Genomic DNA, 22,769 nt, shown 5'->3' on the forward strand with positions numbered 1-22,769 from the left:
TCGTGTTGCCTAAAACCTAATATTGGGGCAAACTAAACTGAAACTTAACTGACTAGCCAGCTAATTCAGCTTCAAAACCCAGGTATGATCCAAGCTGCCACATAGCATGAACTAATCTCTAAATTTAGTTGTGTAAATAGTTCACATAATATCCATTTTCTATGCAAAACTATCATCAAATATGATGTTATTTTGAATTTCCTGTGTGCCAAAGTGCAAAATTGCTTCAGAAATGACAAAATGAAGAAATGTTTCTTGAAGAACAATTCAACATATTGTATTACAACGAGTTTAATATTTTAAGAAGGGTCGTTTGACACTAAAGACTATTCTCTTTTGTGGAAAGTTCAGCTGCTATCATAATAAATTATGTTTTGTTTTCTTATAATATGACAATGCCACAATATACAACAACAACAAAAAAATAACCAGATAACATAAAATTAATATTTTTGACAAATTAAAAGTATGAAACCAGTGTAAACATTCATTTGACCAGCTCCATGATAAAAACTAAAGCATAGAAAGTGGTTTACTAATAAACAACAATGGATGTCACTGTGTTTAAATCCAATACGTGGGATTCTTTTTTTTATTCCTCAGTAACACACATGATAGAGGCTGTTGGCTTTTATGACAATGTGGCTCCGGCATGGCTGGAGCATTCAGTCGCGTTCTGGAATTCTGTGATGAGCATGTGGTGTGGGATGACACAGACATGAGGGAGTTGTTGAGTTGAGCGGTTGCCTTGGCAATAGAGAAGACCATCTGTGAGGCGGCTGACACAGACATACTGCGTCACTCCCAAACCATGGGCACACAAGCAGCTCTAAACATTAGGGAAGTCTCATGTTAGCAAGATCATTTACTGTCAAAGACATTATTATTAGTGCAGAATAGTGTCACACTTCCAAATGAGAGAAATATTACATCATACAAAATTAAATGTTTCCCTTCTTCCTTTCTTGGAATTTTTGGGAAACTTAAATAATCTGACTCCAAAAACTAGAGAGTCTCAAAATGAATTGTTTCTTCGATGCGCCATCATTCAGAGGTGGAACAGTGAACAGCGGTGACAGTTAGGGCCAATCACAGACATTTCTGTTGAGCAATCGTAGGTGTATAAGAACTAGCATAACAATGGAATGAATCGTCAATGCATCGTGAGGCACGAAGATATAGATGACATGGTAATCTGTGCTTAATCTGTAAATGAATAATTTTCGAGAAAAAAAAAAAAAAAAAAACAGGAAATAAAAGTTACGTGACCGACATCCACCACACAAATTCAGTTTTCCCGGAACATGACATAATTAAAAGATGATAGCACAAAAAAAAGAGCATCACGTCTTTAAATAATTTGTGCCATATAATGGCAATGTTAATCATGGTCAATCATGAATAAAAATAAACATGTAGCTACAAACATAAATCTCATGAAACATCACTTTTCAATTTACTAACACTACTAACATTCAGTTACTTCCAAGTATAAAAAAAATGTAATAACCAACTCTGTTGAATCTTCAAGAAGTACCCACAGTCACCTCTTCAGTCATGTTTTTTGGTCGACTTGCCTCACTTTGCCTCGTTTTTTTTTTTTCTCCTGCTATCCTGATCCAGGGGCACAGTTCCATCTTTTCGAGATATCTTTAGATCAGGTTTATTTTTAGATTTACCTGTGGTTGTAAAACAATGAAAATATGCTTGACTGCCTGTTTGCCTTAAAAATACAAATATTATTAGGTAGACCACTATGCCATTATTTGTTTTCGCTGCTCATTGCGTGCGAAACAATCACAAACTAATGAGAGCAATTGTAAATGTAAGAAAGATGAATTTTGGCTGAAAATATGGTTGAGGGCCAATAGCTAAACGTAACTTTTTGCTTTAACTTGCCTGTGGTGACTACAGTCCACAGCCTTCGCTTGCACTCATTCAAAGTTAATACTGGATCAATTAAAATAAGTACTGGAATGCAAAACACAAATATCTTAGGGCACTATCACACAATGCTATCCAAACCATGCCTAGGCCTGTTTCTAAAATCGTTTGATAAGTGTGAGTGCTCTGAATGAGGCTCAGGCGCAATTCAGTTGGCCGGCCCTGGCCAGATTTTTAAGAGGTGTGCCAGAGTGCGGTTCATTTAGGCTCAGTATGCGGTACGTTTGTATTGTGAGTGCAAAGCACTAGGGGTGTAACAATATTAAAACCGAACCAAAAATCACGATACACTAACCACGATACGTATCGCGAAACTCTCGTGACGAACCGCGGTACTCTCACGCCCCTTGCTGCCCATTGTTGAGGTTGACGTCACTTGTCTCTAACTAATTGAACCAATTTAAACACATCTTTATTATAATATTTGATTAAATTGTGTTAGTAATGATGAGGATTTGTTCTAAATATTATATTCTAAAGTTAGTATTTTAGTGCATGTCATGTCATGTGACTTGAGTGAGCATCACACTCGTTACTACTGGACGCAGGATGGCTGCTTCACATAGTACTGAGATTGCAGATCCCCCAGACACATTTAAGTCATCTGTGTGGAAACATTTTGGTTTTCCAGTTGAGTACAGGAATAGAATTCGTGTCGTAGACAAAGCGCACGCCTGTCTCTCTTAACTGTTTCACGAAACTTACTTGTAAGGAAAAACATTTAAAAAGTGTGGTAATTTCACAATGTGAGGGTGTAAGCAACAGAACTTGCAACAAAAGTGATTTAATGTACAAAAGTGAAACCAGAATAATGCCCAAATATACAAAAAAAGAGAAATATTTACACTAATAAAAATAATATAATAAAATAGCACATTTAAACAAAAGTATCAAACAAAAATTAGTTAAACTCGAGCAAGGGGATGATAGTGAAGACAAACAAAAGAAATAAATATAATAAAACAATTCTAACTCATGAATAACCCCTCTTACCTCGCTAAAACTGATAGAAGGAAAAAAAAGGTCTTCAGCGCCGTGCGCCGCATTCTTCCCTATACTGAATAAAATAAACAAAGATGACCTTCACCTCTTACCTGATGTCTTTAACAATACATTTTCTATGTGTTTGCAAAATGGAAACGTATGACATTTTCCCTATTCACCTTACACTAAGAGTGAACTTGAGGATATACAGCTATATTGTCGGAAAGGAGCGGAGCCAAAAAATAATATACAAATCAATTGAAATAAAAATGTACAAACCTCACAAAATTACTTAAAGTGGGCAAAAGTAATGCAAAATAATTTTGCCCAAACGAAAGTTAAGCAAAAACAACGAAAATCATAATCATGTCAGAAAAATACACGAAAAACGAGATCAAAGGAAAAAGCGCTCTCTCTCCCGCTCTTCCTGACATGCTTTTTACATTCCCGCGCTGCGTCGCCAAATGATGATAGATCGGTCTCCTGACCAATCAGCTGTCAAAAAGGCAGACCTACAGAAATGACAGGCATCAGCTGTCGTGAAGGCGGACCTACATAAATGACCGGCATAGAGTTAGCGGGAGAGAGAGAGAGAGAGAGAGAGCGCGAGATCGGGAGGCAAACATACAGCCGGCTACAACCCTAAGATTAGTTTCAGACACAACTACAATGTATTTTACTGGTGAATATGTCATGTAAAACACTTTACAAACACATTATATGTATATATTTTTATTAATTTAAACGGAAACTTATCTATCTAAATGAATCCATAGATAATCAAAAATGAGCGTCTGTGTCTGCACAGAGATCAACCCTCTCATCGGAGAATGTGGATATTATGGTGTTTTTGAAGAAGATTTTTCACTAGTCTACACTGCAGTTATGTATTTAATTTTACTTAGTTAAGATGGCTGCACTAAAGAGAATTTTTTTTTTCTGACTAGTCTATATTGGAGGTATTTATTTAATTTTAGTTGTTTACTCGGGTATCGTGACTGTACTAAAAATGTGATGACAAAGTTAATAAAGAAAAAGTTAAGATGTTCTTTTTATCAAGTGAATTGTCCCTTAGCATTGCTGTTAACATGACATCAACCCTAACCCCACAGCAAACAGAAACCGAACCGTATCGAACCGAACCGTTGCTCCAAAACCGTGAACCGAACCGTGCCTTTGGTGTATCGTTACACCCCTACAAAGCACGCCTGAGCCTGAAACTGAAGATGAGACTTGACTTTTAATTATTAATCATTCTTACTGTTCAATGAATGCAAACTCTCCTAGATGATTAAAGATGCAAACCCCTCGCTGCACGACAGCTGCACCTTTAGCAAAACTCCTGATTCCTGCAGCACAATGACTTTATGATTGTTTATGAGCATCAAAAGTGGCTGATCTGTTTGGCGAAATATTTGACTTCACTGCATCCCAAACAATTAAAATAATATAACTATAGAAAAAAATGTCCACTCTGTTGAGCGAGAGCGTTTCTTAAACTGAACAGTGCATCACTGATGACTTAAGTGTGCTCAGGCTCAAATGCAATGTGAGTGCAGGCCATCGGGGGAGATGGGAGGGGGGACAAGCGTGCTTCGGCCCGGTTCAAGACAACTGTACTTAGTGCGAGTACGCCCTGATACTTTCCGGAACAGGATCCGGAAGATCTAGCTCAAATTAAGCAGTGTAGGTTCACATCACTAGCAAAAACAAACAGTTTAAAGCTTAAATTGATAGGCTGCACATTATGTCTGCCTCTTTACAGTTTTAGTCAGGGTTTCTCTTAAGTAGGCACAATTTTGTTTTCTTTGGGAATTTACAGCTAGGGATGACCGATGTCTTATCGCTTGCAATGTACTGGTAAAAAAAAATCTCCACACAATAAAAAATGTGAAAATAATTTGAAAATTGATGCTATTTTATAGGTTGGGGTCATTTAGCATTACGATATAAATAAACTTTATGCTTATAAAATAAACATGATGGCTTGAAGAGTACAAATAATCTATATACAGTATTTCCACAAGCATTCGTTGTTTGATCCATTCAACCATGTCTATCATCTTTATCCTGCAGTGATAGCTGGCTGTAGCTAACATATTTTTATTACTAAAATTTATATTGAGATTTTGCACGGGTGTGCCCTGTAGTGTCCAGTTTGAATGAAAAACAAACAAAAAACAATACAATGTATGTTTCAGAGGTCAGGGTTCAAAACACTGGCCACTATCCTGCAAAGTTTATTTCCAACCTGCTTCAGCATATCTGCTTAATGTGATCCTGAAAAGCTTGACCAGCTGCTTAAAGATGTTTGATTATGGTTGAGCTCTGTAGTATACTGGGCATCCAAGTTATTTCATTTAGAAAAAGTCAAGGTATTTCCTTTTTTTCTTTATATAGAAAGAGATAAACATACAGGTTAAACAATAGATACATAGGCACAAACATGATGCTGGTTTGTTAAACAGTTTTTGCTGGTCATGAGTTGGTTGTTTGCTTGTCATGTGCTGGTCAGGGCAGAAAGAATAAGCATACCACATCATGGCCAGCAAAAACCAGGTTAAACCAGCTTTAAAAAAATCTTATCAGCATATACCTTTTTATTCAGCAGGGCAGATAGATGTACTGTAGTTGGATTGGGGAGGGATGTATCCTCACAAACTAACAAAGGGTTCTTTGTTCTAAATGTCACTGATAAGAATTTGGACAACACATTTTAAATAACATGAATATATCCTGCTTGGCTAAACATGGGCAATGTTCTTTTTGAGTCAGATCCCTATATCAATTTTAAAGACGAGAGAATTCCATGGAAAACCATCAAATTTACATACTGGACTCAAATGCAAGCCAAAACAGACAACCAGGCAAATGCAATCCCATCAAAAATCCTATATGACACAAGCGAAATTCAGGAAGATTTTCAGCAACAAGGAAGAAACACATATCCCCAGATAAATCCATAATCTGCTCTATGCAGAGGTGTTTACATTTTGGGATAAAAATGACTTCTGTACTGACATAAAATATAAAAAACTGTTTATTACAACAAACATGTCACAAATTATAATATTACATATTTAGGCTATTTAAATACAAATATTACATCATTTTAAACAATTTGGTATTTTAATATATATATATATATATATATATATATATATATATATATATATATATATATATATATATATATATATATATATATATATATATATATATATATATAATATTTCCAGTTAGGTCTGTCAAAATTTAACAAAAAAAAATGGTGAAGAAATTATTACAGAGATTTTAATGGAAATTTATTGGGTAATATACACAAGCCACTTTATTAGGTACGCCTGTTTCTAATCAGCCAATTAGTTGTCAGCAACTTAATGCATTTAGACATCTGCAGCAGTTCAAACCAATCATCAGAATGGTGAAGAAATGTGATATAAGTGATTTTTAATGTGGCATGGTTGTTGGTGCCAGACGGGCTGGTCTGAGTATTTCAGAAACTGCTGATCTAGTGGGATTTTCATGCACAACCTATTCTAGGGTTTAGAGAGAATGGTTCGAAAAAGAGAAAATATCCAGTGAGCAATGGGCGCAAATGCCTTGTTGATGCCAGAGGTTAAAGGAGAATGGCCAGACTGGTTTGAGCTGACAAAAAGGCAACAGTAACTCAAATCACCACCTCACAGTCACCAAATCTCAATCCGATCGAGCATTTTTGGGATGTGATGGAACGGGAGATTTGCATCATGAATGTGCAGCCGACAAATCTGCAGCAACTGCATGACACTATCATGCCAATACGGACCAAAATCTCTGAGGAATGTTTCCAGTACCTTGATGAATCTATGCCATGAAGGATTAAGGCAGCTCTGAAGGCAAAAGGGGTCCAACCTGGTACTAGTAAGGTGTACCTAATAAAGTGGCCGGTGAGTGTATATTGCATCATCAACATTTCTTAAGGTATGTTCATGTGTTCCACAATAAGTCACTGAATTGATTATTGTGACTTATTTCCAGACATGTTTTAGACTAAGTACACAAAATTTGCAAGTATTGTATGTAAATAGGCCTAAATACATGCAAGGCCCTACAAATGATTGTCTTATCTCCAACTACTATTACTGTAGCATTAAATCTTTATCTAATAGAAGGTTTGGCGGAATTAAATGGTTTGAGCGCATATCCCTGACAAGCGAGCAGATTTGATATGTGATCATAGCCCCGGAGAGACTCAGAGCAGCACCACTGACAGCAGAGCAGTTGCACAATGACAGTGAGAGGGATTGATGCCTGCAGTGATTTGAGCTTAGAGATACCTTTACAGTGCTAATCATTTAACCTTACAAATGTAATGCTTGAAACATCACCACATGTGCCTCTCACAATCTTTCCTCTTGCTCATTCATTCAGGATTTCTAAGATATTTTAACTAATTTGTGAATGTTTTGGAGCCACTATGAATATGTGGTGAGACACGGGCTGGGCGACTTGGCCTAAAATCTAAATCTCGATTAATTGACTATTTCAAATTGATTATGATTAAAAAATAGGTATTCATTTATTTACTTATTTTTAGATGTACAACATCTTTAATCATAAGGTAAATGCAAAACAAAAGTTTCCAACTGGAGCTCGGAACGACAAACTTGTAAACACTCGCTCAAACAGGCTCGCTCCTCTCTCTTCGCCCCCACACTCATTGATGTTACCAAGTGGACCACTCACAGAGCTCGCACTACGCATCTTGCAACATGTTGGTAATTTTTTTGATAGGTGCATGTCAGCTTAGGCTGCGGTAGGGAAAGTACTCGAAAAAGTAATCGAGAAAAAAAAAAAAACGGCCTTGTAAAAATTTAACCGATTATAGGTTGTGAATATCGATTTCAACTACTTTTCGATTAACTTGCCAGGCCTAGAGGAGACTCACAAACCTGAATCAAAACTAGATGAATCTGCTCCCATAAATCAGCTAAAAACAGCAAAACTGCAATAGATGTAAAAAAAAAGGCCATATATTTCAGTTTCTGTGATGCAAGTACAGCAACTGGCCATGCATGTACATTCATACAAGTTTTAGTGGTGCTGACCTATAACCCAGTCGAATTCTGAGTCGATTCTCAAAAGTTTAGTTTTGATTCTGGATTCAAATTAGATTATGATATTGTGGGCCTGCGCAGACATCGACAATGAGTCATCGCAGACGCAGCCTTGTACTTTTTGTCTGTGTGCGACTGGCAATGAAGAATTGTATAATACTATATTTGAAGTATTTTAAGAATTAGCTATTTCTCTGTGGCACCAAACGAAAAGCAACTCCAATATAATTTCAAAATACATTTTTTATTTAAAAATTATTGACTTGAAGGCATTTCTTTAAGGGTAGAAAGAAATAAGAATGCTCTCTTTTTGGAAAAATAACATTTTGTTCTTTATGATTGCCCTTTGCAATTGGTGGTTGAGTGTTAAATTAAGAACATAATTTGTTAATAGTAAATAATTTTTAAGATTGCAGCACTTTTACACAGATTCTAATCATAAACAAAAACATAGAAACTGAAGAAATAAGAAAAAAAGTAGGTCCAGAATTGTTTTGCAATGGGATTGGAATGGGTGTCTCAGAATCGAAATCGGATTGAATCATGTCCCTAAAGGGAGACGATTGGTTTAAGTCCCTAAAAATTCCCCCTCCAATGCGCTTGTGTGTCTCCCTCTGCTTGTAAACCACCAAAATTTAATTAATTTATGAGATCGACTTGATTTTGTGCGTACTAGGGGTTGCTACTTTATAGAGTTTTGGAAATCGACTTTTATGTTATTAAAGTAGAGTCGATGTCGACTACTCGCTGGTGATGTCATCAAAAAAACACAAGATAAAAATGTTTTGCAACATAGCACAATTTGCGATTTCCTTGGAGGAAATATATACACATGCTGTTTGACAGCTCATAACAGGTTGCAAAAACAATTCAACATTACCAATGACTAATTTTAGTGCAAAACAAATGCACTGTCAACGCTTTCATTTTGTTACTAATGCAACATTAAAACCCAGGCTAAATAAATAAATGCAGTCAACAGATTGAACACTGCACGTTCAAGTGAGAATGTAACAATAACATATTTTAGTGCTGAGGTAATACATACATTGTCAGCACAAAGATTCATGTTATTTCATAACCACATAACGCACGAAAGACAAAGGCTGCATACTTTGAAATCGTATACTTCCATACCATATAGTCCGCTAAAACCGAAAAAGTCCGAGGGATTGGTTATTAAGCAACCACTTTAAACTTCACAGCCACCCAAAATGCGAGGACTGCGACAGAAATCAACACATGGTCTTCTTCTGAAAATCTAACATCTAGAAGTTTCTGTGCCAAAATAAATAGATGAAATCATTTGTTAGAGGTCAAGTAATAAGGCTCAAACAAATACACCGCATACTTTAAATAAGCAGCCCACATCAGTTGCTCTCGGCTCAGTGTGTGTGTGAAATGCCCTGTTCTCAATCACACACATACCAGCAAACACACAGGGGTCTGTTTCTCTCCAGCATGCCGTATTGGCAGAGGCCGCAGACAGACCAGAACACAGCTGTGAGGTCTGGACCGCTGCCATGGACCGCTCATCACCGTCGTACTGCCTGCCACCCCAATAGACCTCCATACCCGTGCAACCGAACAAACTACAGTTTTTATTTCACGAAAGGATCAAGAGACACCAATAAACATTTTTTAAGATGCCTTATATATTTCCAGCGTTGCTAAAAACATTATTAGGACACATTTATTTTACCAAAAAGTGTTTTTTTTTTTTTGGTTTGTTTTAGAGCAAATTTGCTCTACTGTTTCCAATACAAAGTGATGTCATTGAGTTTTTAGCACATCTGTTCATTAATTCATAAGAAAGACTTGGTTCAAACCAATCAATGCGCTCTATTGTGAATAAAATTCAACTTCCTTAATATGCATGATATAGTGTAGCTTTGAAGTCAACTTTTACTTGTTACTGTGTTCAGAGAGACGTCATGTTGTGTTGCAAACCATAATTCAAACAAGTAGAAGAATTGTTTACAGACATGGATCATCAATGTTGTGTTTATAAATGTGATGAGAGCACAGCTTGCGAATGGACCCTGGCTCATTGTGGTCAAAGTAGTTGAATAAATTATTAAAAGTGAAACATATGCGCATTATGTATTGTCATTAACAGAAAATTATTTAGCCTAATGTCGGCTACTCTAAAACTGTGAATATTTCACTGTGATTTTATTTATATCAATATTTTATTTCACAGATCAGTTCGTGTTTTGGTGCTGAAGCATATATGCGGACTTTGTTTTGAACTTTCGCCCTCTCACTTATGGCGAGATTTGCCGAGGGATTAAGTAAAACTGGCCCCAGACAGTTTAGTTTAGTTTACCTGCAGGAAAATATCAGGCTCTACTAAAAGGCTGATTATTTACCAACGATTAGTGTTGGATGAGGACAATTTTTTTACAAGAGAGCTTTTCGAATCTGTAAATGGTGAAATCCATATTTGCCACCAGTCTTCTTTTTATAAAAGACACGTTCCAGTTAGTGTTGATTGTCCTGTCTCTACGCATTTGGTAAGTAAGCGATCAATGTTTGCTGTTTACGTTTATTCAGATGGCAAAGTTAGTATTGTCAGCAGTACTCTTTCAGTACCTTAGACATGCCTTAGTAAAAATTATTTAGTTACTTAGTTTACAGTAATATCACTACAATATAATAGACTGGAAATCCTCAGCTTCCAACCAGCTCTAAGATCCACTGTAAATGCTGCTTTCTGAATCACTATCTCCCGTGTCTGTGTTTGTGTTGCTGGTGTGAAAATCAGCTGTAGTGCACTTAATGAAACTCTCCTTATGCAAACCCTTCCCTCTTTCGCCACTCAACACTCCTACCTAAACAAAGTTAAACTCACTCTAAACTCACAATATTTGTTAAACGTGATATTTAATTCTTCTTGTTGTCTATATCTATTGACATATTCCCTCACCGATTTTTGCTGTTGTTACTATAAAAATGAAAATAGACAGTTCCTTATATCATGTTTTAATTTTATTGTGAAGAAAGTGAAACAATGTAGCCTGCAGGGTGATGTGTATGAGGTATAAAGTACACTGTTCCCTTTGAAGATTTACTTGATGTGTCCTCTGGAGTTTGTTTTCCATATCAAACTTGTAAAGTCTGAACTTACAAGGAGAGGATGCAGGACTGAACTGTGTAGACTACTTAATATTGAGGAAAAAGCTCCAATCAAAGAGGTGAATGTCAGCAGCCCCGACTCTGTTTTCAGATGTCTCCATTTTCCCCCATCCACACTGACACAGAGCAGCAGCGTTTTAGTATGAAAACAGCCTCTTCAGCGTTTCCAAATCGCTGCATTTTTGGCACACGAGAACTCCAGCGTAGTGTGGACGGAAGGCGTAACCGTAAAGGGTCTTAAAGGGTGTGCTGCCTTCCTGCTGGTGAATGCTAGAGTTAAAATTATCATTAGCAGCACTCCCCTGTAATTACTATATTTTCAACTTTCACAGAGTTCTGGCCTCTATAGCATACATGGTATGTTCCACAGGCTTTTACAAGATGAGTATAAGCCTTCCGAGAAAATATTTCAATGACCCATTGAGATCTGTCATTTTCTAATGTGAACTCAGAGGTCAAACCACTGATTTACTACTGGGGGATTTTATTCAGTCTGATTTACACATGGTCTGTCAGGGGGAAAAAAAACATGATTTGAGCACAAGGCAAAAGTCAAAGGGCATGATAGCACGCAGAAAAATCTTAATGACTGACTGGATTCTTTCTGATTAAGCTAAAGGTCAAAGCATTATTGTACACTAAGAGTAAAGGCCAGTGTTTTCATGCAGGAATGTACAGTACAAATGCATAGATTAATGTTGATGCTTCCAGCAGCATTGGTCAAATATAAAGACAGGACTTTATTTTATTTTTTCCCCTTATATATGGTTGGTAAAACAGTTGTGTGCTCTATAATTAGTGAAAACTAAAAAGAATTTTCAGAATTTCTAACTGAAATAGCATCAATGCTTCCCACACATTAACTTTACTTGGGCGGGCCGCCCAGGTATATTATTGGCCTCAGTATATTATTAGTATATAGATTTTATTTATTTTTTTACTATTATTTCCATCCTTATACATTTTTTTGTATCTGACCAATATAAACAAACAACCAAAATAGATTAAGTAGTGGAAAATCTTCTCATGTTTACCCATTTCGTAGCTACTGTGTGTGCGAGATTGTGTGCGTCAACACAACCTACAGACAGTCTCAGGGACATGCCTTTTTGGGACTTAATGTGTCCAGCAGGGGTTTTTAAACCCTAAACCCTAAAATGTCCTGGATTTGTTTTTGCTTTCACTTTCTAAAGCTGTAGTCAAATGTATGTTCACAGCCGCAAGAGTAAGAGAAACATTAAATAATTTAAATGGCTAAACGACTCAGAAAAACTTTACAAAACAGTCGGAGTAGACAAAATTATTTACACCATTAGAAATGACTAATCAACTCATTTGCCTCATTGAAATAATCTACATGTTTTATTTTTGTAATTATGATAAATAATTAATAAATTTATAAATTACTTATTCATTTTTAGAGATATTTTAGAAATACTTATTTTATTTTATAACCATTTATGTGATGCGAGTAAAAAGTGTGTTTCAATTCAGCTACCACCGCAAGTTTATTTCAAACCTGCGGGAAACAAAGCATAATTTTTTTTTAGAATTGTGCTGTACCAAAATAGATTTAAAATGAATATTTTCATAAATAATTAATTCACCGCCACCTACGAAGACGATGCCATTGTCCATCGCAATGTTTCACATTAGACATTGTTCGATACCAAATTTGTCGACATCACCCAACCCTAGTTGCATTCTTCTATACCAAGGCTGTCCAAACACGGTCCTGGAGGTCCTGCATAGTTTAGCTCCATTTTCCTTCAACACACCTACCTGAAAGCTTCTAGTAGACCTAGAAAGAGCTTGACTAGCTGGTTCAGGTGTGTTTAATTGAACTAAAGTATGCAAGACACCGTCTCTCCAGGACGGAGTTTGGACACCCCTGCCCTATACAAATCATCCCAAACATTCTGACATAGGAAATTACTCACAAACAGAGCTATCAGATCGATCTGGTGAAATATATCTCATATTGCAATGTATAATCGCTGAAAAACTAAATATTGTAACGTTAATTTTTTCCAATATTGTGCAGACAAATGGCAAAAAGAGAGCGGATATTTATTTTTTATTTTATTTAGTATGCATTAATCTTGCATTCAGTTAACTTGACAAATTACATTTAAAATTTCAGGCCATTAAATGGCTTTTTTGTAGTGAATAATGTGTATATTCAACAGAGTAAAGCATTTTCCAAATTAAAACCAGGTTTTGACACAATAGCTAGCTTAAAAATGGCAGGTTCTTGACATTTACCTGAAATTTTTGAAGCATTACAGAATAGGTTGTTTGTGCTACAAACCCACTAAGGACTGTTTGTTGTAGACACATACAAAAAATGTAACAAGATACACAAATCATCAAATATCAATCCATTTTTTACAATGATTATCGACAAATTGTTTTTAACTTATCACCCAGCCCTAGAGTAACTGCACTAGAGAAAAAATCTCGAACAGGAAAAGGGGAACACAGTGAGTTGGTGTGCCATTTAATCAGACTCTTTTTAAACTCATGTCATCATGTCCTGCCAGGAAAGGACGCAGGTTTGCCATCAGATTATTTTAAGCATGCCTTATCTAAACATCTTGGGTAGTCCCTCCTTTGTTAGGAACATTTCAATAATAGCAGGCAGCAGACTGATCAGAGATATAAACAGTTATAGGCTAACAAAAGTCCAAGAATAGGTCAAGTCCTAACAATATGTGATTATGTAATTGTGAAATTATGATCCAATCTGATCTTATTGTGGTTCTTTTTCTTCAGTTTTCACCAAATCAAATTTAAGACTTTTTAAGACCATGAAGACTAAATTTTAGACTAAGGCTAGAAGACTAGGGCTAGACACTAAGGATTTTTAATGGCCCAGGAGTAAAAAAAATCGAATTAGTCATTTCTTAGCCACATATTTTAAAGAATGTGTCAAAACAAGCAAACCGTAGTCAACATAACTGAAAAAAAAAACTTTTGTGTAAACAACGGACTACAGTTTTAATCTTAGCTATGAATAATTTTGCTAAAAGTTTTATTGAGATGTGTTGTTGGTGATTGGATGCGTTTTGAATCGATTGGGTAGCTTTACATAAACAACGGAAAAGACCTGTTTAAAAATATTTAAGACCTACAAGACAATATTTCAGTGAATTTAAGACTTTTTAAGGCCTAAAATTGTTTTTGAAATTGAAGGTGTTTTGATTCCTTAAGACCCCATGGATACCCTGTTCTGTTAAAGAAAAAAGGTTGCTAAGGAAACCCAGAGAAAAATATAACACATGATGTCTCAAATACCTTACAAAGAATTAAAGGAGCCATTTACACCAAAAAAAAAAAGTCTGTGACAATTCAGTGCACTGTTATTGTAGCTGAAATAAAACAAAGTAAATATTAGATGAAATACCTTAACTTAAACTAAAAGTAAATAAACAAAAGTAAAAAAATGAAAGTGATGCCTTGGTAATTCAATTTAAAAGCTGAAAGCAGATATGAATAAATGTAAATCTGAAATATGATATAAAAATTAAAATGAGGTATAATTGTAGTCCTGTTGAAAATATTTTAACTAAATTTAAATTAACAACATAAAATCCCTTAAAAATGAATTAATGCATGTTATGGGTGTAACAGCACACATTATTCACAGGTCACAAAAAGACATGGTTCGGTTAAATTTCGTAGAATACTTCCATATTAAAGAAATACTAATTATAACATCGCTTCGTGATTTTCGGCATTTTCCTAAACTTTAGACTTTTTCACTTTTTGTGGAACACAAATGAAATAAAAAATAAATATATTAATAACTATAATGATTCAGATAGAACCAATAATAATGTTCAGTGCTCATCATAATTGAGTACACTCCATTTAGAAAATGAATATTTGTATCCATTTCTCAGTGAATATACGCAATATATGTTGGTGCATTTAAACAAAACAATTTATTAAAAAGATATATTTATTAAAATTATATTTTAGTCATCAAACATATTTAGAAATTGAAAATAAAAAGAAATACAACCTACTAAATTTCAACTAAATTTTTCAATTTTTTTATTTATTTATTTATCTTTGCTTTTCTTGATTTTTCCTCCTTTTTAAATTTGTATTTAGTATTTTTCATAAGCTACATAACATATAAATTTGGGTGTACTAATTTTTGGACCATTATCGTAAGTTATAGATAAGCTCCAGATTTGGCTTCAGTACTGACTAATCTAATGTATATGCACAAATATAATATTATACAGCTTCCTATTAAAATATTAATTAAAAAGATAGATTAGTGAGGAGTGTAGTAATAGATGCTGAGCACTGTATATATCCTAATATGATATCTCTCAGCAGAGGTCCCGGGAAAACATTTCTTCTATTATATTTTATGATAGTTAGCTATTCTTAGAAATGCACTCTTATGTGAGTAAGGAGCATGCTATATCATTCATTAGAGTAAAAGGTTAGGTGTACAGTGATACATCTGTCATCTAAATTCACATATTCCTCCAAGCTCACTGAAATCTATTTATTAGGGCTGCATGACATTGGAAAAATCTGATATTGCAATTATAAATTTTTCTTTAATAATTTTGTGATGGCGAGGCAGTGGCGTAGTAGGTAGTGCTGTCGCCTCACAGCAAGAATTGCTGGTTGCTGGTTCGAACCTCGGCTCAGTTGGCCTTTCTGTGTGGAGTTTGCATGTGCTCCGGTTTCCCCCACAGTCCAAAGACATGTGGTACAGGTGAATAGGGTAAGCTAAATTGTCCGTAGTGTATGAGTGTGTGTGTGTGAATGTCTGTGTGGATGTTTCCCAGAGATGGGTTGCGGCTGGAAGGGCATCCGCTGCGTAAAAACTTGCTGGATAAGTTGGTGGTTCATTCCGCTGTGGCGACCCCAGATTAATAAAGGAGTTTGACTCCCGGCTCGAAGTCCTTTGCCGATCCTTCCCTTCTCTCTGCTCCCAATGCTTTCCTGTCTAAAATCTCTACAGTCCTGTCATAATAAAGGTGAAAAACCCCTAAAAATAATAATTATAAAAATAAAAAGAAATAAATCAAAATTAAGAGTTTTTACTTAAAACAAATAAAATTATCTGCCAGTGGAGTAAATGAAATAATCTTGTTTTCATAAGGAAATGTAGATATTTGGACTAGAAACAAGAAAAAAATTCTAAGCGAGAAAGCTTTTTTGTTTTGCATAAATTGTATACATTTTGTTCAAATACAGTAATTATATACAATTCTGTAACTTCTGGCCAACTAAAATATTGCGTATCTTGCGATGTGTCTATAGCGCATGCACACATTGCAATATCGATGCTAAAATGATATATTGTGCAGCCCTAATATTAAGGGTGTAACGGATCCCTGTTGATACGTGATATGTACGGATCACAACCCACAGTTCGAAATTTACACATGTGACCCGCTGATTAATAACCCATTTTCTTACTTGTAGGTTAATCCAACATTTATAACAGTTACAGAGAGATCGCCTCCCACATTATTTAAATCACGTGTAAGAAAGGATTTTGACCTCCCTAAATGCTTTCTTAGGTTATTAATTAAAGGTGTTTTTGGTCACTGTTTAGCATGCATTAATGCATTCAGTGTAAAGCTCCACAGTTAAACACTAAAAACAACTCACACAACATAAATGATAATGATTTGCATATGTTTATTAATCCTTGGAAGCGCTGCATTTAAATCTGTGTTTGATCGAGTGAGATTCAGTTTTTACACTTTTTCAGTTAGTTACAAACAGTCAAATAATACAGAGGTACTGGGAGAACAGTTTATATTTCATATATAAACACTGATGTTTATGGTAAAGGTTAAAATCATTGTTTAATGGAACTTGACGCTGGTGAATGTTGTAGCAATTACATTGTGTAACCAATGGGTGGCGACAAACATTTTAACCTATCATCAGACATAATTACATAGGAAAATCAATTTTACAAAGGACGAAACATATTTACATTTTAGAAAACAAATTAACAAGACGCAAAACACTTTTACAAATCCCGAAACAAATTTACAATTACAGATTCCCTATACGGAAAGGGAATGTACCTTTGTATAAATGGAAAGCAACTTACATTTGTCCCCTCCCTTTTTTCTGATCTGACTCAAAAACCATAGTGCAAACTGAATCGTGAGATTTGTTATCCATTATACACCACTACCTACTATTTAATGTGTAATATTTTTCTGTGATATACTCTAAAATCCTTTTCCTAAGTCATCATACAGTGTGGAAGAGCATGGAAGTGACTGATGCAGTGTTGGTGCTGATGGTTCCCATGCGAGTCTGTTCCAGCCCTCAGGTTACACCATTAAATATTCACTCTGTACCTCTGCATAATTTACTCTGTCAACACACTGGAGAATGACTTTGCTGAAAAAAGAGACAGCTGTCCCAAGAAAGAGAGAGAGTAACTGCATTTCTGAGCCATGTCAGAAAGAAAAATATCGTTAAACTGCTGAAGTTCGGTTTTGCCACCACTATACAGGAGACAAGTGTCACACTGCATGAGATATAATGCGAAAAAAGAATGCTAATAGAAATATTCAAAACTTAACACACTTTAAACTTTTTGTGCATATGACAGTTCAGTTTGTGGTTGTTGACTGGTTTTGCTTCAGGGCCCAAAATTCACACTAGGTATCAACTGAATACCCAATAAAGTAAATCAGTTTTCAGAATACAGAGTTTGGCCAAGACAGAATTCAGAAATATTTCATCAACCAATCTGTCCAGTGAAACCATGGGACTGTTTAAACCTGGTCACATTTTCTATAATAAAAAAGCTATTTGTTAAAATGGCTCTATTTACATTTGCCCACATAAATATGTCTCTGCAAAATGGAAATAAATCCGAGCTCCAAATCCTGCACTACATGCATTTAACTAGGTTACATCAACTGAACACATCATTTTATTTATTTATTATTATTTTACAATATTAACTATATGTATTTGGCTTCACTTGTGTTCCAGTAAAACATCAGCACAAGTATACAAGGCGGACTCCATGATTAATAAAAAATATCTCAGACAGATGTGTGCAAGACATTATTTAAAACTCTAAAGAATTTACATTGATTTGTTTATGGCCTACTCTCCCAAAAACCCATTGATTTTGTAAATTGCTAAATTTTTCTGTTATTTTTCCTCTATTTTCAGAGATAGGCTACTACAGCATGCTGCATCTATGTTGTTAATGCTGCTATCTGATTTGAATTTGATCCATTTAGTTAATGACTGGTCAGAAATTATATTAACACTTTATTTTGACAGTCCATTTGAGTATTAGTAGACTGTCTGCTTACTATCTGTTGATACTGCTCCTTCAACAGGCATTTAACTGACTATAAGAAACTTTGAAAGTACATGCCAACTTACACTATAGCCTGATTTGTACTTCTGCATCGAGTGACCGGCATGACCCACGGCGCATACCTTGCGTGTTGTCGTGCATTTATACTTCTGCAAGTGACTGCCTTGCTTCTTTCCTGACCTTAAAAATATAATTGGCTGAATCGTAGAAAAACGCTGAATTAAGATCGGTGTGTAGGTTTGAATCGAGATTGTGATCTTTTTTCGATTAATCGTGCAGCCCTATTTGGGAAACATTTAAAAAAATTCAAAGGGGCCAAATAATTCTGACATCAACTGTACGTGTGAGCCCAATGCAGGAGTGCATTAAAGAAATGCAGTTAAACATCAGCATAACGATCTATTCTTAATTATAACGACACACATTCAGTATTAATCCACACAGTGGCAAAAGTTGAATTGTTTCGAAAATTGTACACATTATGCGTGTAAGGAACAGCTGGGGATGGCCATAGCAACAACAAACGGCAGGGATTCACGTTCTCAGAAACGCATTTAAATCGGTAAAGGAAGAAGCACGCCTCACGTTTTTTAGAGGCGATATGTGAATAGCCCCATAAAGATTTAACATTAGAGAAACAGTACAAATCTGTGCCAAAAGCCAAGTGATTAATTGCGCCAACATGTCCATGCTGCTCATGATGACCCAAGCTCAAATCCCAGCTCCAAGTCTTTTGTCGACACTTGCACTCCCTGCTCCCAATACTTTCCTATCTGTAACCTCCACTATCCTATTCTAATAAAGGAAACCCCCTATAAAAAAGAGATACAGTACAAGCACATATCTATCATGGATAAGAGATTACAAGCCACACAGGGGGATTACAAGTTACAAACACAATCAAATGCATATTTTGCGAATCCCGCATTGTAGTGGAGGTTGTTGTATTAATCATCAAAAAAATGACAGCACATGAACAAACAACACATAGTATACGTTGGTTTTGTTGTGATAAGGAACTTTAAACACACACACACACACATACACACACACACACACACACACACATTATTGAGAGAAATAACAGATGAAGACTGCAGTCATGAAGCAGATCAATGTTGATCTTTCTTTTGATGTGTTAATGCAGAAATTAAAGAGCCCATATTATGGGTTTTTGAAAATTCCCCTCCATGTAGTGTGTAACACAGGTCTAATTGAAGTGAAGTTTCCAGCTAAGGCTTAAATCTGTAAGAGTACAGTGTTTAAAACAGTTGATTCATCTAAAAAAAGAGTCGACTCATAGTGCTTCAACCAAGTCGCCTTGATACCGAGTCATTAGGTGTTTCGCCATGACGTACGAACGAAACCAAGTTATTCACGTGCACGCGCAAACCCTGGAGATTTGCATGCGCTGTCGTCCGGAGGTATGTGTGTGTGTTTGTGTGTGCGCGCGCGCAAGGATGAGGGCAATATGTGTGTTTGTGTGTGTGTCTGTGAAAAGAGTAGAGTGAGACAAGCTAGGAGATCTCCTCGACAGTTTTTGGAGTTTTTGCTCAATAAAATAGTTAGTCGTCTGTATTTTCAAGTCCATTGACTGTATTTACATTGACCCACTGGCAGCTAAAACCCACGCCTACACTATTGAGCATGTATGAACTGTGATTACTTTTATATTGCTGATTAGCTGTTGGGCATTTCACTCTCTGACTGAAGGCAGTCGACCATTCGCAACAGACTGTTATCGGTCCAATCAGCGCAGATTAGCTTCGCACTAAGGAGGGGTTTGGGAACAAATGAATCACTGGACGATTCATACATGAGTCGCTGGAATAATTAGGTAAAAATAAATGCAGATTATAAGACCATGAAAGTGTTTTTTGACCTTGCATGCATATTAGACTGTTGTTGGAGACCCTTACAACCAAGATATGACCCTATTTCATGTATAATATGGGCTCTTTAACAAAACAACAGGCCTAATATAAAACATCAGATTAAAATATGGAAAAATTATCAGATGGTAATTTCTGTTATTGTTCTTAATGGATAAACAGCTCTCTGTAGTATTTCAGCATGCTTTCACTTTCGTATTGGACATTTGCTGTTAGGAATGACATCTCGCCCTACTCACAATTCACTCTTCATATAGCCGTATATATGGCTATTCCACGACCATAATACACTAGTAATACAGCCTGATTCCCTACGTTAAATCATTTAGCTTTCTCACTACAATCGATCTGCTACAGAGTTCATTTTAATCAAGCCGAGACCACCTCATTCAGGCGATCTCGGACAGATTAATTTGGCGCGGATCCAATCATGACTGTGGAATTCACATATGCCAAACGAGCCACACTAAACGTGATAGTATCTGAAACAAATGTCTAGGTGTGAAAGTACTCTAAGACTGTATTTGCAATTGACAAACAATCGCAGCCAAATTAAACTTTCGTGACAAGGCAGATCGGGTCAGTAATGACACCGTTTACTGAACAGAGCGTCTCAAACACTGGGGCCCAGCCATCGGGCAGTCCTTATTGTCGAGCCCTGACAACAACAACAAACAACTATAAAGCCTCCAACAGTCAATCCCATAACTCACAAAGTGATGAGCTCTTTCTATAAACACAAAAGTCGGAATTCTGCCTGGTCTTTATAGGGTCAGAGGCCATCAATTGCAGCCACAAGGCACAAACATCTGCTGGGTTGAAGCACAGCTAACATTACACCCAAATCTACACTGACCGCTAAAGAATACATTTAATTTCACATTGTGTTGAGAATGAATTCCTTAAATGGGCTAAATAAATCCCTCAGGTCTGGCTTATTGTTCGAGACAGAAACATATCACGCCTTGCCGGAGCTTTTCTTTTAGGGAGAAAAAAAAGAGCACGTCATGTAATCTAGGCCTTCCATGCTCAAATTCCAGGGCAGCTATAGTCAGTCACCACCGCCCCATGCACATGGCGGCACCCCGAATCCAACAGATGGTTTTCGTTTAGGCCATGGCCCACAGGGCTAAGAGGCAACCAGCCAGAGAGGTGATTCGTGAAGTGGACTTTTCCTCATTAAGAGGAAAAAATGCTGCCCGTGGCACGTGTAAACAAAACCGATGGCCTGAGAGAGGACAACAATATACTGTAAACGTAAACAGGGGTTTAATCCAATTGAGAATGTTTAATACACACAAGCTGCAAGACGACAGGGCAACTGTGGTGATGCAAACTCTGATGTGATCCATTACACGTGAGCATGATATCACTGTAAAAGCACCACGTTTCGTAAGGCGAAACGAACGTTAAATGAAACATGCTCACAACATAATAATTGGGCACAAAAAAACCTGAATGACTGTTCTCTGAGAATGTAATACAACCCAACCTGTTTCAAGAGAAAGTATGAGGAATTTTCAAACCTACAGCACTGAAAATAGGCAGGTAGCCATCATACAGATAGTAAGCCAAAACAATACATAGCTATTTCTGGTGTATTGCTATACCAGCTCTCAAATTACATCCTCCTTATAGGCCAACTCATTAAGTTCAAATTAAGTTATGCTGAACTCAGAGATCGGGCGAGGCAGTGGCGCAGTGGGTAGCAAATTCGCCTCACAGCAAGAAGGTCGCTGGGTCGCTGGTTCGAACCTTGGCTCAGTTGGTGTTTCTGTGTGGAGTTTGCATGTTCTCCCTGCCTTCGCGTGGGTTTCCTCCGGGTGCTCCAGTTTCCCCCACAGTCAAAAGACATGCGGTACAGGCGAATTGGGTAGGCTAAATTGTCTGTAGTGTATGAGTGTGTGTGTGTGTGTGTAAATTTAAATGTTTGTGGATGTTTCCCAGAGATGGGTTGCGGCCGGAAGGGCATCCGCTGCGTAAAAACGGTTCATTCCGCTGTAGGCAGTTCATTCCGCTGTGGCGACCCCGGATTAATAAAGGAACTAAGCCGACAAGAAAATCAATGAATGAATGAACTCAGAGAATTTGCCTAAAAATATGTAAAATTTAAATTTACTCAATATTTATGTATGCACGTACTGTAAAAGATAGAGATAGGTAGGTATTAATTTTAAAATGTAGCATACTCATTTACAATACATCATTCACTTGTAAATTTAAATAAAACATACAGGATCAACTTTCTGCAGACTGGGTCGCTGAATTGTATACATTACTGTATTTAATATTTATATTTATATATATATATGTGTGTGTGTGTGTGTGTATACATATATACTGTGTGTGTGTGTATATATATATACA

General features: G+C 36.3%; 1 protein-coding gene and 1 long non-coding RNA gene across 10 annotated transcripts in view; both read right to left on the bottom strand.

The window, feature by feature from the left end:
- asap1b (ArfGAP with SH3 domain, ankyrin repeat and PH domain 1b) overlaps positions 1-22,769 on the bottom strand; it is a 157,166-nt gene that overhangs the window by 119,339 nt on the left and 15,058 nt on the right. The window lies entirely within an intron of this gene.
- On the bottom strand, positions 560-6,034 carry LOC147837974 (uncharacterized). Its single transcript, XR_015524820.1, has 2 exons — positions 4,135-6,034; positions 560-2,189 (listed from the first exon to the last, which is right to left on the bottom strand). It is a non-coding gene; the product is annotated as an uncharacterized LOC147837974 (long non-coding RNA).

Source organism: Danio rerio, chromosome 24 (assembly GCF_052040795.2).
Source record: "Danio rerio strain M-AB ecotype USA chromosome 24, GRCz13ab, whole genome shotgun sequence".
Taxonomy (NCBI): domain Eukaryota; kingdom Metazoa; phylum Chordata; class Actinopteri; order Cypriniformes; family Danionidae; genus Danio; species Danio rerio.